This window comes from Schistocerca cancellata, chromosome 1 (genome assembly GCF_023864275.1).
Source record: "Schistocerca cancellata isolate TAMUIC-IGC-003103 chromosome 1, iqSchCanc2.1, whole genome shotgun sequence".
Lineage (NCBI taxonomy): Eukaryota > Metazoa > Arthropoda > Insecta > Orthoptera > Acrididae > Schistocerca > Schistocerca cancellata.
Genome location: NC_064626.1, coordinates 1,055,491,513 through 1,055,505,131, shown reverse-complemented (window position 1 = coordinate 1,055,505,131; position 13,619 = coordinate 1,055,491,513).

The following is a 13,619-nucleotide window of genomic DNA, read 5'->3' as shown; positions in this document are numbered from 1 at the left end:
GATTTTGGTTTTCCGTGATTTCCCTAAATCACTCTGTAAGTAGGCTGTTTAGGTTCTTATTGGTAACGCCACGTATCGCTCTGTATGAAAATCACTGGCTGTGCTGTGTGCAGTCTGTGGCTAGTTTGCATTGTTGTCTGCCATTGTAGTGTTGGGCAGCTGGATGTGAACAGCGCGTAGCGTTGCGCAGTTGGAGGTGAGCCGCCAGCAGTGGTGGATGTCGGGAGAGAAATGGCGGAGTTTTGAAATTTGTAATACTGGATATTATGAACTGCTATGTATATTATGATTTTTCAACACTATTAAGGCAAATACATTGTTTGTTCTCTATCAAAATCTTTCATTTGCTAACTATGCCTATCAGTAGTTAGTGCCTTCCGTAGTTTGAATCTTTTATTTAGCTGGCAGTAGTGGCGCTCGCTGTATTGCAGTAGTTCGAGTAATGAAGATTTCTGTGAGGTAAGTGATTTGTGAAAGGTATAGGTTAATGTTAGTCAGGGCCATTCTTTTGTAGGGATTTTTGAAAGTCAGATTGCGTTGCGCTAAAAATATTGTGTGTCAGTTTAAGCACAGTCTTGTACAAATTTTTCTAAGGGGACGTTTCAACTCCAGGCAAATGCCGGGATGTTTCCTCTGAAAGGGCACGGCCGACTTCCTTCCCCATCCTTCCCTAATCCGATGAGACCGATGACCACGCTGTCTGGTCTCCTTCCCCAAACCAACCAACTAACCAACCATCCATGAAACTTGAGTTTTTCTGAGAGAGTAATATGATCTGCACGATTAAACGCCTTGGAAAGATCAGAGAAAATACCAACTGACCAGCCGGCCTCTCTAGTCGAGCGGTTCTAGTCGCTTCAGTCCGGAGCCACGCGGCTGCCACGGTCACAGATTCGAATCCTGCCTCGGGCATGGATGTGTGTGATGTCCGGCAAGGATATGTGTGATGTCCTTAGGTTAGGTTTAAGTAGTTCTAAGTTCTAGGGGACTGATGACCTCAGATGTAAGTCCCATAGTGCTCAGATCCCTTTTGGTAAAAAGAAGGGAGTCGTCATTACGTCGTTAACGAAGCTGGCGTTCGTCATCTTATGTAGACCAGACCAGTAGGTTTACCGCATTTTTACCTCATTGGTTCATCGCGGTGATTCTTCCCTGCGATGTCATTCTGACGTTCCCGTGCCCAGTTTCAATCGTTGGGGACATCTATCGACTTTTGTGGTCGTATCCTAAATAGTATCTGATGGTTTGACTGTGTGGAGATGTAGCTGTTTCCTTAAAAATGCCAGCCTGCGTCGTTTACGAATGTACTCATCCATCCGATCGTATCTAAACTCTAGCGTTTCATTCGTATGTGGAGCAGTTCAAGCACTATTTTCTTTTGCGTACATGAATTGTAGTTGTGCTATTTACTTTTTATTCTTTTCTGTGTTTTTCATTGCCTTCCAAACCGCAACGCGCCGACATCCGAGCCACACTGTAACAACGGTCTCGTCTCCGCACAATACACCGATGCGAAACCGCGCCGATTGTCGGTGCAACTTCTCATGCCCTAAATTCCTCCTGGCAGTAATTATTCATTGTTAACCTGTCCTGCTTCTTTAAATAGCCAGTCGTGTGCGTGTGAGTTTTGATTGTGTGTGTGTGTGTGTGTGTGTGTGTGTGTGTGTGTGTGTGTGTGTGTGAGAGAGAGAGAGAGAGAGAGAGAGAGAGAGAGAGAGAGAGAAAGCGTGAGCTTTGTTTCCTTTGTGAAGAAAACTTTGAACAAAAACATACGTGAACACTCTTTCCGTCGTGCCTGCCTGCTGCTCGGCGTCTCTGCGTGGCAATGACTCCACTTCGCAGTCTAGTTATTTCCTCATGAAGTCTGTTGTAAAACGAAAGTAATGTCAGTGGGAAAGAAATATAAACGGATTGAGTGCCAAATAGGAGGAACAAAGTTAGAACAGGTGGACGGTTTCAAGTACTTAGGATGCATATTCTCACAGGATGGCAACATAGTGAAAGAACTGGAAGCGAGGTGTAGCAAAGCTAATGCAGTGAGCGCTCAGCTACGATCTACTCTCTTCTGCGAGAAGGAAGTCAGTACCAAGACTAAGTTATCTGTGCACCGTTCAATCTTTCGACCAACTTTGTTGTATGGGAGCGAAAGCTGGGTGGATTCAGGTTACCTTATCAACAAGGTTGAGGTTACGGATATGAAAGTAGCTAGGATGATTGCAGGTACTAGTAGATGGGAACAATGGCAGGAGGGTGTCCGCAATGAGGAAATCAAAGAAAAACTGGGAATGAACTCTATAGATGTAGCAGTCAGGGCGAACAGGCTTAGATGGTGGGGTCATGTTACACGCATGGGAGAAGCAAGGATACCCAAGAGACTCATGGATTCAGCAGTAGAGGGTAGGAGGAGTCGAGGCAGACCGAGGAGAAGGTACCTGGATTCGGTTAAGAATGATTTTGAAGTAATAGGTTTAACATCAGAAGAGGCACCAATGTTAGCACTGAATAGGGGATCATGGAGGAACTGTATAAGGGGGGCTATGCTCCAGACTGAACGCTGAAAGGCATAATCAGTCTTAAATGATGATGATGATGGTCTGTTGTAAATAATCCACTGCGCTCCAGCAAGAACAAAGATACACATAATAACAATACCAGAAGAAAAGAAATGACATTCATTACCCCACACTAAGGTTGTCTGTAGCACAAACAGCGGTTCACAATGCAGCAACCAAAAGCTTTGATCACTGACCCAGTGATACAAAACGTCCAACAGACAGCAAAGGAAAATTCGAAACTAAACTGAAAGCGGTTCTCTTTGATATCTCCTCCTGCTCCACAGAAGACTATCTATTATTGTAATGTGTAAATGGGGATGAATAGGAATTAGTTACGAAAGTATGTCTGTCTTTGATTAAAAAACAAAAAAAAATTAATAAATGATCAGCACTGAGGCGTACTTACAAAAAAGCTGATGTTACACATATTTGCAATCTATCGCACAAACGATACGTGGAACATAAAACTAATTAATTATTGATCTATCACAAAACGTGCTATAGACTTACGTACTTTGAAAGCCTCAAAATGAAATTCAAATGGAAAGTCAAGCAGATGATCAAAGTAGCCGCACATTCCAATTGCGACATGTTTGGTTATTCCCGGAAAAAAAACATAGTTACTGGCCCAGTTGCGATATGTTTGGTTATTCCTGGAAAAAAAAGAAAAGGAAACCTTAGTTACTGGCGATAACTATTCCGGGAAAAGAATCAAATGCAGGTAGGCTACTGTTGGAAAGGTAAGCCTGTTTCTTACACAGGTTAGGCAATCATTACTAAAAATATGACTTACGCACATGTTAAACTAAATTATCCATTATACAGGGTCTAAGCGTTTGACGCCATTCCCTTAATCACATTTATAGGATTATATAATCCTGGAATATGTTTAAAAACTTAGATCTTTTTTTTAAATCTGTAATTTGCTATTGTTGGGCACACGCTGAATGACCCGTCATAGGTAAGATTTCAAAGTGAGAAGAAGTGTAAACTACAAACTATTACACTGACAATCTAATAACACGAGAACTCTATTTGCATGGAGGTGTACCACTCCGCAGTTGTGTATCTTTGACATTTCAATAGTCGTTCACTTTGTTGACGTTCACAAGATATGATAGCGTACGTTGCTTCTTCCGTCATTGCACATGTTTATGGGGTAGCAAATAGATAGGTGTTTTTTTGCAAACGCGAACATTAAAAGCACTGTGCATACAAGTTGATAGCTGAAAATGTAACCAACAAGAATCAGTACCAGTAAGCAAACAAGCATTGGTTTTGGAGTTCCAGCTTGTTTTCTATTGATACAAAAACAGTAAAAATGCAATTCATGGATTACGAAACAACCTTCTCTAGTTGGTTATTCTATGTGTATCAACGAAAAGGAAGTTACATTAACGAGGGCAAATGTGTCGTACTAGTACGGGAAATACGCATTCCAAAACAAAAAAACATTAAATACTGCCTTCCTGACACTATGTTATTCATGTAATCACTGCAATTTTTTTGTACTTAAAACAGTTGTTGCATGCACACGAGTGAAATGATAAGGAAGAAGCAAACGTTAAAGGTAGTCTACTAATGCTTTGGGCTCAGGCCCCAGCTTTACCTAAGATTATTTTTTGCTCGATTCTCGCGGATTTTTGCTCGTCACACTCACCCACTGCCATACACCGCAACCTAATTCCCTTTCTAACAGCATGACACCAAAGCTATCTACCATCGCAGCCACGAGTAGATGGCAATTGGTTGTCAAGGAGAAAAGTATATCAAGTAAGTACACACTCAAGGCTTTTATGTATAGATTTTACGTCAGAAAATGCTTTTTGCTGATTAGGCGAAAAAAGATCAATAGGGTCACGCGAAGTAGTCTCATAAACGTGCAAGCAGTGGGCTCATCCCGATGTAAGGGAGCATTGGGTGCAAAACGTCGTAAGTAAAAATCACATATCTGTGTCTTTCGTAGCGAACTTTTTTTGATGGCTCTGCGCACTATGGGACTTCACTTCTGAGGTCATCAGTTCCCTAGAACTTAGAACTACTTAAACCTAGCTAACCTAAGGACATCACACACATCCATGGCCGAGGCAGGATTCGAACCTGCGACAGCAGCGGTCTCGCGGTTCCAGGCTGTAGCGCCTAGAACCGTTTGGCCACCTCGGCCGGCGTAATGAACTGTTTTTTTTTTTTTAATCTAGACAGCAAACCAGAACTGTAAATATATTTCGTTGGAGACCACTGAGGTTCTTTTATGAAATAAATCCGCGTGGTCATATAAATACGGATTTTCTAGTAGCTGCACAGACGGATTTTAAATACTTTTATTAAAACAGGGAGATTAAGGCTCTTGCAGAGGCAGTCATGCAAAGTAAGCTCCGTGATGTTCTGTGAAGATTTGCGGACTGTGTACGTAGATGTAGATTATCCAATACGGTAGAGAGGTGCAGGAGGTGAGCACCACTGGTCCGTGCGAAAGTTGAGGAAGAAAGCGGAAGCACGTTTAACGCTGTTCGGCGCATGCGCGAGAGGCGGGAACTTTTTTCCCCCGGCGCTGGATAAGCCACTGCGCATGCGCCTTGCGTACTGTGCTTGGTGTGCGCTACCGTGCGTCCGCCGGACAGAGCTACGCAGAGAATCCAATTAGGAGGCGGAGAGGTGGGCTGTGTGCGCCCTAGTCGCCTGTCCGCCTAGAGTCGCGGCGCGCCGCGGCTCTGCCCGTCTTATTACGCCCTCTTTAATTCGCCTTATGGCGTTGCGGACCCACCAGTGGCTGTGAAATTAAATACCTCGCAAAGTGGAGGCAGCACCGCTAAATTGCTTCTTAGTAATAATGCCGCCATGGTGGAGGCGATAGTGGTGAAAGCGGGAAGTGCGGCCACGGTGGCGGAAGTGGTTCTGTCGGGCGCGGGGTGTAAGCACGAAATCCAGTGTGCGCTGACGTCGCTTCGTATTCCGCTTCACATCTTTCCTGCAGTGCATCCCTGTAATTCGATGTGTGACCAACCAGAAAGCCGGGGAAGATGCGAAAAACAAGTCACCTTGTATAAGATTATCATTTTATTTCTATAAAGATGTTAACATCGACGATTTTTTGGAAGTTTAGCCCAATTGGCGTGACACTGTATCTGGTGATCTAATTCTTCTTACAAAAACAGACGTTTATCTCTACAAATCCTATTTCTGCTACGCCGTTTATTCTTATTTCGAATTTTCTATTACCCCTTTCGTGGTTGATGGGTCGTGAGTCGAAAAAGTATTCGTCTAGTTGTAATTAAAAAAAAAACTATGTATATACCACGTGAAAGGAAGGGAATCTAAAATGTGAACATCCAGTTGTATGCAACGAACCTTGGTAAGTCATTTGTATTGATGGACAAGGAAATAAATACATCCGTAACGCCGGCCAGAGTGGCCGTGCGGTTCTAGGCGCTACAGTCTGGAGCCGAGCGACCGCTACGGTCGCAGGTTCGAATCCTGCCTCGGGCATGGATGTGTGTGATGTCCTTAGGTTAATTAGGTTTAATTAGTTCTAAGTTCTAGGCGACTGATGACCTCAGAAGTTAAGTCGCATAGTGCTCAGAGCCCATTTTGAACATCCGTAACGATAACGAATTTGACAAAATGGAGAATTTATTCAAGGGCTACTTCAAAAAGTATTTGTCCACTCTTTTTTTTTATTTACAATGTGAAAATATGATTTCAATTACAAAAATTAATATTTAGAGGTGTCCTTTTGCAGCCATTACTGCTTGTAGTCGTCTGGGCATCGACTTGACCAAGTTTGCCATCAGAGAGGCTGGAATTTCGTCCCATTCGTCTTGGAGTGCTTCTTTTAGGTCTCTCTTGTTAGAAATGTGTCTTCTCCTGATGCTATCTACCAGTACTTTCCAAAGGTGTTCAATAGGATTAATGTCTGGGCTCTCAGGAGGGGCGTTAAGTTTTTTTGGGGTGTTGTACAGGAGCCACAGCTTAGCCGTATGCTTTAGGTCGTTATCTTGTTGAAAAATGTTATTTCCTTGCAGACTTAATTTTTCGGTGCTAGGATTCAGATTGTCCTTTAAAATGTTGATATGCATATGGTGATCGATTGTACCTTCTATGAAATGTAATTTTCCAGCACCTGCAGCACTCAACAGCGCACACCATCAGGGAGCCGCCACTGTGTTTAACCTTTGGCACAAGATTGCGTGGCAACATCTCCGCATTCTTCTTACGCCACACCATTCGCCTGCCGTCCGACTCGAATACGTTATGTTTACTGATGTGTTGGCAAATGTGCCAACACCTTGTAGATAGAGGAGGCCTAAATGCACGCTTTAATCTAACGCAGACGGGCGTGAGGTCTGAAACAGGATACTTAATGAATGCTATAAAGAAAAGTACGTAGCTGCGGTTGTACTTAACTTTTAATCCATCATTTGTATACAGCGTTCTTGATGATACAAGTGAGACTCTCTATAGAAATGGTTAATGGCGCCTTGCTAGGTCGTAGCCATGGACTTAGCTGAAGGCTATTCTAACTATCTCTCGGCAAATGAGAGCGTAGTTGTCAGTGAACCGTTCCTTGCAAAGTCGTCGTACAACTGGGGCGAGTGCTCGTACGTCTCTCTAGACCTGCCGTGTGGTGGCGCTCGGTCTGCAATTACTGACAGTGGCGACACGCGGGTCCGACATGTACTAATGGACCGCGGCCGATTTAAAGCTACCACCTAGCAAGTGTGGTGTCTGGCGGTGACACCACATTTACTCTCATCAGAAAATATTACTCTATTCCAGAAGTCTTCCTTTTTGAATCTATGTTCCATCGCAAAATGAAGACGTTTCTTTCGATTCTGTTCTCTAACCCAAAATTTCTTGCGCGCTACCCGCCCGTGATACCCATACGTTTTGAAGGTATTTCTGATTGTGTTGGCACATATCTTCTTTTCCTCAGACTCTAACTTCCCAGCCAACTTAGGAGCGCTCATTTTAGGTTTCTTCTTCATTTCTCTCATGATAAATCTCCCGTCTGCATCAGACATAGTGTGAGGGCGTCCGGTACGCTGTTGGTATCTTAATGATTTTGTTGCGCAAAATCGATCTATTATCGACTGAACCGTCGATCTAGATCTACCGGCTACTTTAGCAATCTCGTAAGAAGATTTGCACTCATTATGTAAGCGCAGAATAAGTTTCCTTTCGATCAGTGGCGTCTCACTACCCTTACGGCCCTTGGAGCTAACTGCACTGTATCGGCGCCATTCAGAACCACAACAGGCGATAGAGTGGGGCCGCGAACGGTTGAGTCCAGTGAGTGCCGTGGGTCAGCGTTGTAATTTAAATAACTGCGCACAGAATTCCGGCATTTTCAGATGGTGGACGAATACTTTATGAACTAGCTCTTGTATTACGTTTTCTATTTTGTTAACCTTGCTGTCGATTTGGATGTATATCATTCTTCGCCTTTCAACAAAAATGGCTTGCCGAGGTACTTCTTACATGACTGGTTCTTCAGATTTTATATACGTTTATTTTAGTGTTACAGAGACTTTGTATTCTAAAAGATACGCAGCTAGACGAATACTTTTTCGACTCACTGTAGAAGGCTGTCAGCGATAAAATGGGGAGGCACGTGTTTATAGGTGGCATAGTGGGTTTGTCTCACGAAAATAAAAAAAAAAGGTTCAAATGGCTCTGAGCACTATGGGACTTAACATCTATGGTCATCAGTCCCCTAGAACTTAGAACGACTTAAACCTAACTAACCTAAGGACATCACACAACACCCAGCCATCACGAGGCAGAGAAAATCCCTGAACCCGCCGGGAATCGAACCCGGGAACCCGGGCGTGGGAAGCGAGAACGCTACCGCACGACCACGAGATGTGGGCTCACGAAAATCAGATCGAATCACAGTCTTCTCCATTCCGAGAATATCTGACGTAACTAACTGTGTTTTCTTATACGTCATTTTGAAACATTACTACACATCTCAGTAATTCTGCTGGTTTGTACATAATTTGTGTGTAGTAGGACGTATATGCCCCGGAAAACTCCATAGAATGTAGAAAACACTGGTGTGTGTTACGTCAGATGTCATGTTGAAACCTTCTGTGCGATATTTCACGATTTTCATTACAAGCAGACTGAATGTGTTAGGTGCTGTTTTGTTATAATTTTTCCATGATCGCCACACTGATAAAATAATTCTAAAATTAAAAATATAACCCTGAAAATCCTAGGTCCACATGAAAACGAAATTCTAGTTAGGTTCGTGGGACACATGTGTCCCATTCACCAATTTTCAAAATCGGCTAGCTTAAAATGTTTTTGATAATGAAAGTGTATTATTTATCCAAAGGTAGACAGTTTCTGTGGTTTTACATGTGCAAACACATTTTAACAGTGAAAGGTTTAATGAAAGATACACGAGCGAATGACGTGGCTGAATGGAAAGTGATTCACATTTTTCTAATGTTGCTATAAGACCTCCAGCTCATCTCTCTTCTCTTCTCTTCTCTTCTCTTCTCTTCTCTTCTCTTCTCTTCTCTTCTCTTCTCTTCTCTTCTCTTCTCTTCTCTTCTCTTCTCTTCTCTTCTCTTCTCTTCTCTTCTCTTCTCTTCTCTTCTCTTCTCTTCTCTTCCCTGCCAGCTTCTTTCCGCTTCCTGTGCATAGTCTCATGTTTTCTTCGTTGCCCTGCATTGGAATACTTCAGTTTTTTTTCTCCTGAAGACACGGCTTTTTGTAATCGCTAGTGCTTGAAAATTATTGATTTCTAGATCTTATCTGACGTCTACGATCCATGCTTCTGTAATTTTAAGTATTTGTTTGGTTAACCTGTACTTGCTACGTAAATATATCCAAAGATCACCACCCTTCGTTTTGGCGTTACTTATGATATTTTAAGGATATTCCGACGGATTACTTTCTTACTTGTAATTTTTCAGCCTTTCTCGGTAACATCGGTTATTTTTTTAATAACATTCCAGCACCAGTCACAATTTTATTTTTGTTTTAAAATAAAAAGAAAACTCCAACTGGTGCTGGAATATTCTTCAAACTACAGTTGTGGAACCTGAACCAAGATGCTCCATATGTTGGGCAAGAAAGTAACAGTTGTTTTTCTTATAATTCTTCTTTGTAGTGATCCTATCTGTCTAGCTTTTAATTCATTGCCAAGCACTCTCATGCATGCGAGCACTCTGTTCTAATCGCTGTGTTATAATGTTTTATGCTCCTCTGGATGTATATGTTATTTTGGAAGTTGTTACGCTTTATGCTCTTCCTGTTTTTCTGGCTTGCTGAGAGCAACGAACGTCACTTCTTAAAAGACTTGTGGGTTCAATTTTCTTCTAAGAGATATTGTTTCAAATTCTACTGCTTTTTAGTTGCAGATACGTACGATTTTCTCTCCTACACAGTTGAACAAAGGTTACAAAACCATACTTGGGCCTAATACAATTGTTTACCAAATATTCGAGAACTTTTTCGTACAAATCTGTTGAAGATATTTTTGTTCCGGTCTGACGGATGATGTTTGATAATTTTTGCTTTAATGCCCAATTATATAACAGCTGTGCTGTCTGCTGAATCAGAATTATTAAACTCAGTCGATAGAACTACTGTTATTTAATGGTTCAAATGGCTCTGAGCACTATGGGACTCAACATCTTAGGTCATAAGTCCCCTAGAACTTAGAACTACTTAAACCTAACTAACCTAAGGACATCACACACACCCATGCCCGAGGCAGGATTCGAACCTGCGACCGTAGCAGTCCCGCGGTTCCGGACTGCAGCGCCAGAACCGCTAGACCACCGCGGCCGGCTACTGTTATTTAGCTTTTTAGGATTCTGTAAGGAAATTTTGATTTTAACTTAAAAAATCTGCTACCGACAGAATGTTCCCTTTCCGAAGTCACACCGATATTTTATGGTTAAAACTCTTCCATGTCAGAAGAATTTTGTGACAGTATTTTCTATGTAATTTGTAAACTTGATATCCGTCTGTAGTTGAAACATCTCTTATTGTCATTTTATGAAGTGAAGTGTGTCGTTTAAAGATATTTTGTGTTCCTCTGGAATTTTTGTTTCCCATTTCTCCTTTTGCTGTCATTTTTACTTGCATAACTGTACTACTCCTTCTAGAGCAGAACACAATACGACGGTAAGCTTCGTTTAGATGTTCCACATTATAATTTCCTTTCCGATTATTTTCTCGTTCAATTGGCGTAAAACATCTTTCGAGACACTTTCAAAACAGTCATTACCAAAACTATGGTAACATGGTTGGAAATCCGCATTGCTCACCCTTTAAAACTTCACAGTGGCAGAGATACGTGATGTGTTCATGAATGAGGAACCGTGCATGTATCTTATCGTAGAGACGATGGTGGTCGGTGCTTTGGTACTCTAGTTGTGATTAAGTATGGAATGGAACAGGCTATTACATGTTATTTCAGTAAAATTAAGGATATTTGAACTTATTTGCTAACATAGTTCAGTGTACTGGTTCTAACGTTTTTAATTTTTTTCCTTTACAGGTAAGTTCCATGCTGATGGCGCTGCCTTTTTACCGTAATGTGCATAACCTGGTAACGTAAAATCCTCAGATAATTTGCACAAGAGCGAATATTTGGTAAGTTTCATAATTTTATGGAAAATGTTTTGTGCAAATCGTTGTATAGAATGTTAACGATAGGCTTGTAGAAAGTCTTCAGCTTTCAAAGCAAAAATCTGCCTCTGGTTTAATGAGTTCAGCTGACAATCGAGTGCAGACCGTGACTGAAAATTCCCGCTACACCTGCCAACAAATTGAGTGCACACTTGGGATAGCATCGCTAAGTGTTCATAAGATCCTGTATGTGTAGCCCAGAGTAGACACCAACATCAGTTAAATAGTGTCTTGCTTTGATGTTAGTATAACAGTTCACGGTGATCGTCGACCAAGCAACTAACGAAATTTTTCTTCCGCAATCGAATCATTGGAGCCTTATTCAAGTAAGGCTAAAAAGTGTGGTTTATTCGCAGATTTGCAGATGGTACGTTTGAGCAAAAGCGTTAATTGTCATTGAAATATATGATCACAATTACTGTCATACCACCACCATCTCAAACACCATCCAGGACAAGACAGTAGGTTTTTCTTTTGTCATTACTGATGGCGCCATAATGATCATAGTCAACGTAATCTTCCTCTTTCTAAAAAACTTTCAGCAGCTAAGATCGCAAAATCCGTCTTTATTTCTGACAACCGGTGTTGACAGATATTACTGGTATTCAAAAAATTTTTGTTACAAAACATGTTCATTGTGAGTTAGAGCCTCGTGCTATGTTGTCATTATGGTGGGTAAAACATAGAACATTATACAAAGGTTGCCAGAAATATAACATTCACAGTAAAAAAAGCACCTTATTCACATGCCTATGTCCGTATTCGTAGCACTCACCCACTATTGTTAATTCTGAATACCCTGTACGTTCTGAGTTTTAACAATTACTCATCCGTGAGCGCTACGTATACGGACATCGCCATGTGCACAACATGCTTTTTAACGGTAACTGTTTTATTTCTGGCAACCATGTGTATAATGTGTCATAGTTTATCCGCCACAATGACAACAAGCCAGAGGTTCTAACTCACTATGAACGCGTCTTGTAATAAAATCTTTTTGAAGACCAGAAGACGGCTGTTATGTCTGTCGAAACTGACTGTCAAAAATAAAGACGAATGTATGCGATCATGGCTTCTGAATGTTTTTAATTAAGTGTAACATAGATCGCTCCTTCTAGTGTTTCAATTTGAGAAAATTCAATGTTCGTCTTTCTATTTTCAAATACAGTTACAGTAACAGTTTTGTTAGGTGGGAGATAGTTGAACACGATATTTCCTCCGAATGTGTCAGTGTATTTGTTTAAGTATTCTATCTCACAGATGCAGCAGCTGAAACATTCAAGAACTTGGTTTACAAGATTTTGGATTTTCTATCGAGCTGTCTTTTTCTCCTTACCCTACATTCCAACGCTGAAAAATGGCAACAGCGCATGGCGGCCCGGATGGTCACCCATCCAAGTGCCGGCCACGCCCGACAGCGCTTAACTTCGGTGACGGGAACCGGTGTACCCACTGCGGCAAGGCCGTTGCCTTGAGCTAGTTTAACCTGACTGTCAAAACCAGTGAAAATAACTGGTTCATGAAATAACTGATTTTAGGTTTTGTATTCATATTATTTCCTGTAATATAGGCTATGTAGAAACCGAACAAAGATTAAAAAATTTTGACTCTCTCAGTTTCAAGTTGCATGGAATAAAAATATTAGATTAAATAGGCAAATAAAGGAAAACGTAGCCTGTCCGCCGAAAAAGTAATAGGTAAGTGGCTGAATACTAGAAAAATAGCACTCTAATTGACTCCAATCTCTTGAAATTCTACTCAAAAATCATGTTGTAATCGCGGATCATACCGCTGTTTGGGCATTACGAATAGACAGTGCGAAAAGGTGAAAACTGAGGTTGAAGAACTTTGTTTTTCGTGTTAATTTGCCCGTTTTTAAGGACTACAAGCAGGGAACGGCTTATTATCTTGACACAGACAGCAGATCGGTAACTTTCTACTTTTATTATATGCTATTAATGAATTTTTGTTAAGTTTTTAATTTATGGCTGTCACCATTTTTCCTTCCTCTCTTATTATTTCGTATAAATAGCAGACAAATCCTTAATTTTTTTAAATCAGATGATGCTTTGTGCTTCATTGCTTTGTCACTTCGTAAAATTATTTCGGGCATACAGTTGGTGCCATTCTGCTATACAACGGATGTCAAGCGATGACGGCGAGACTCTACTATATAGACCAGGCGTGCACACTGCACGTAGGGGCGTACCTTAAGCCGCGACACACGGCAGGAGGGGCATTACTGTCTCAGCAATCCAGTGCCAGTTCTTATGCAATATGTTTGTTGCTCGTTTCTGTTGGTACTGCTATTAAAGTAGCGCGATCACTTTACTCACTTTTTTAATAACAACTCAATACTTCAAATCGATGCAAACATCACAAACAAAAATTAATCCTCTTTTTAAAAAACGG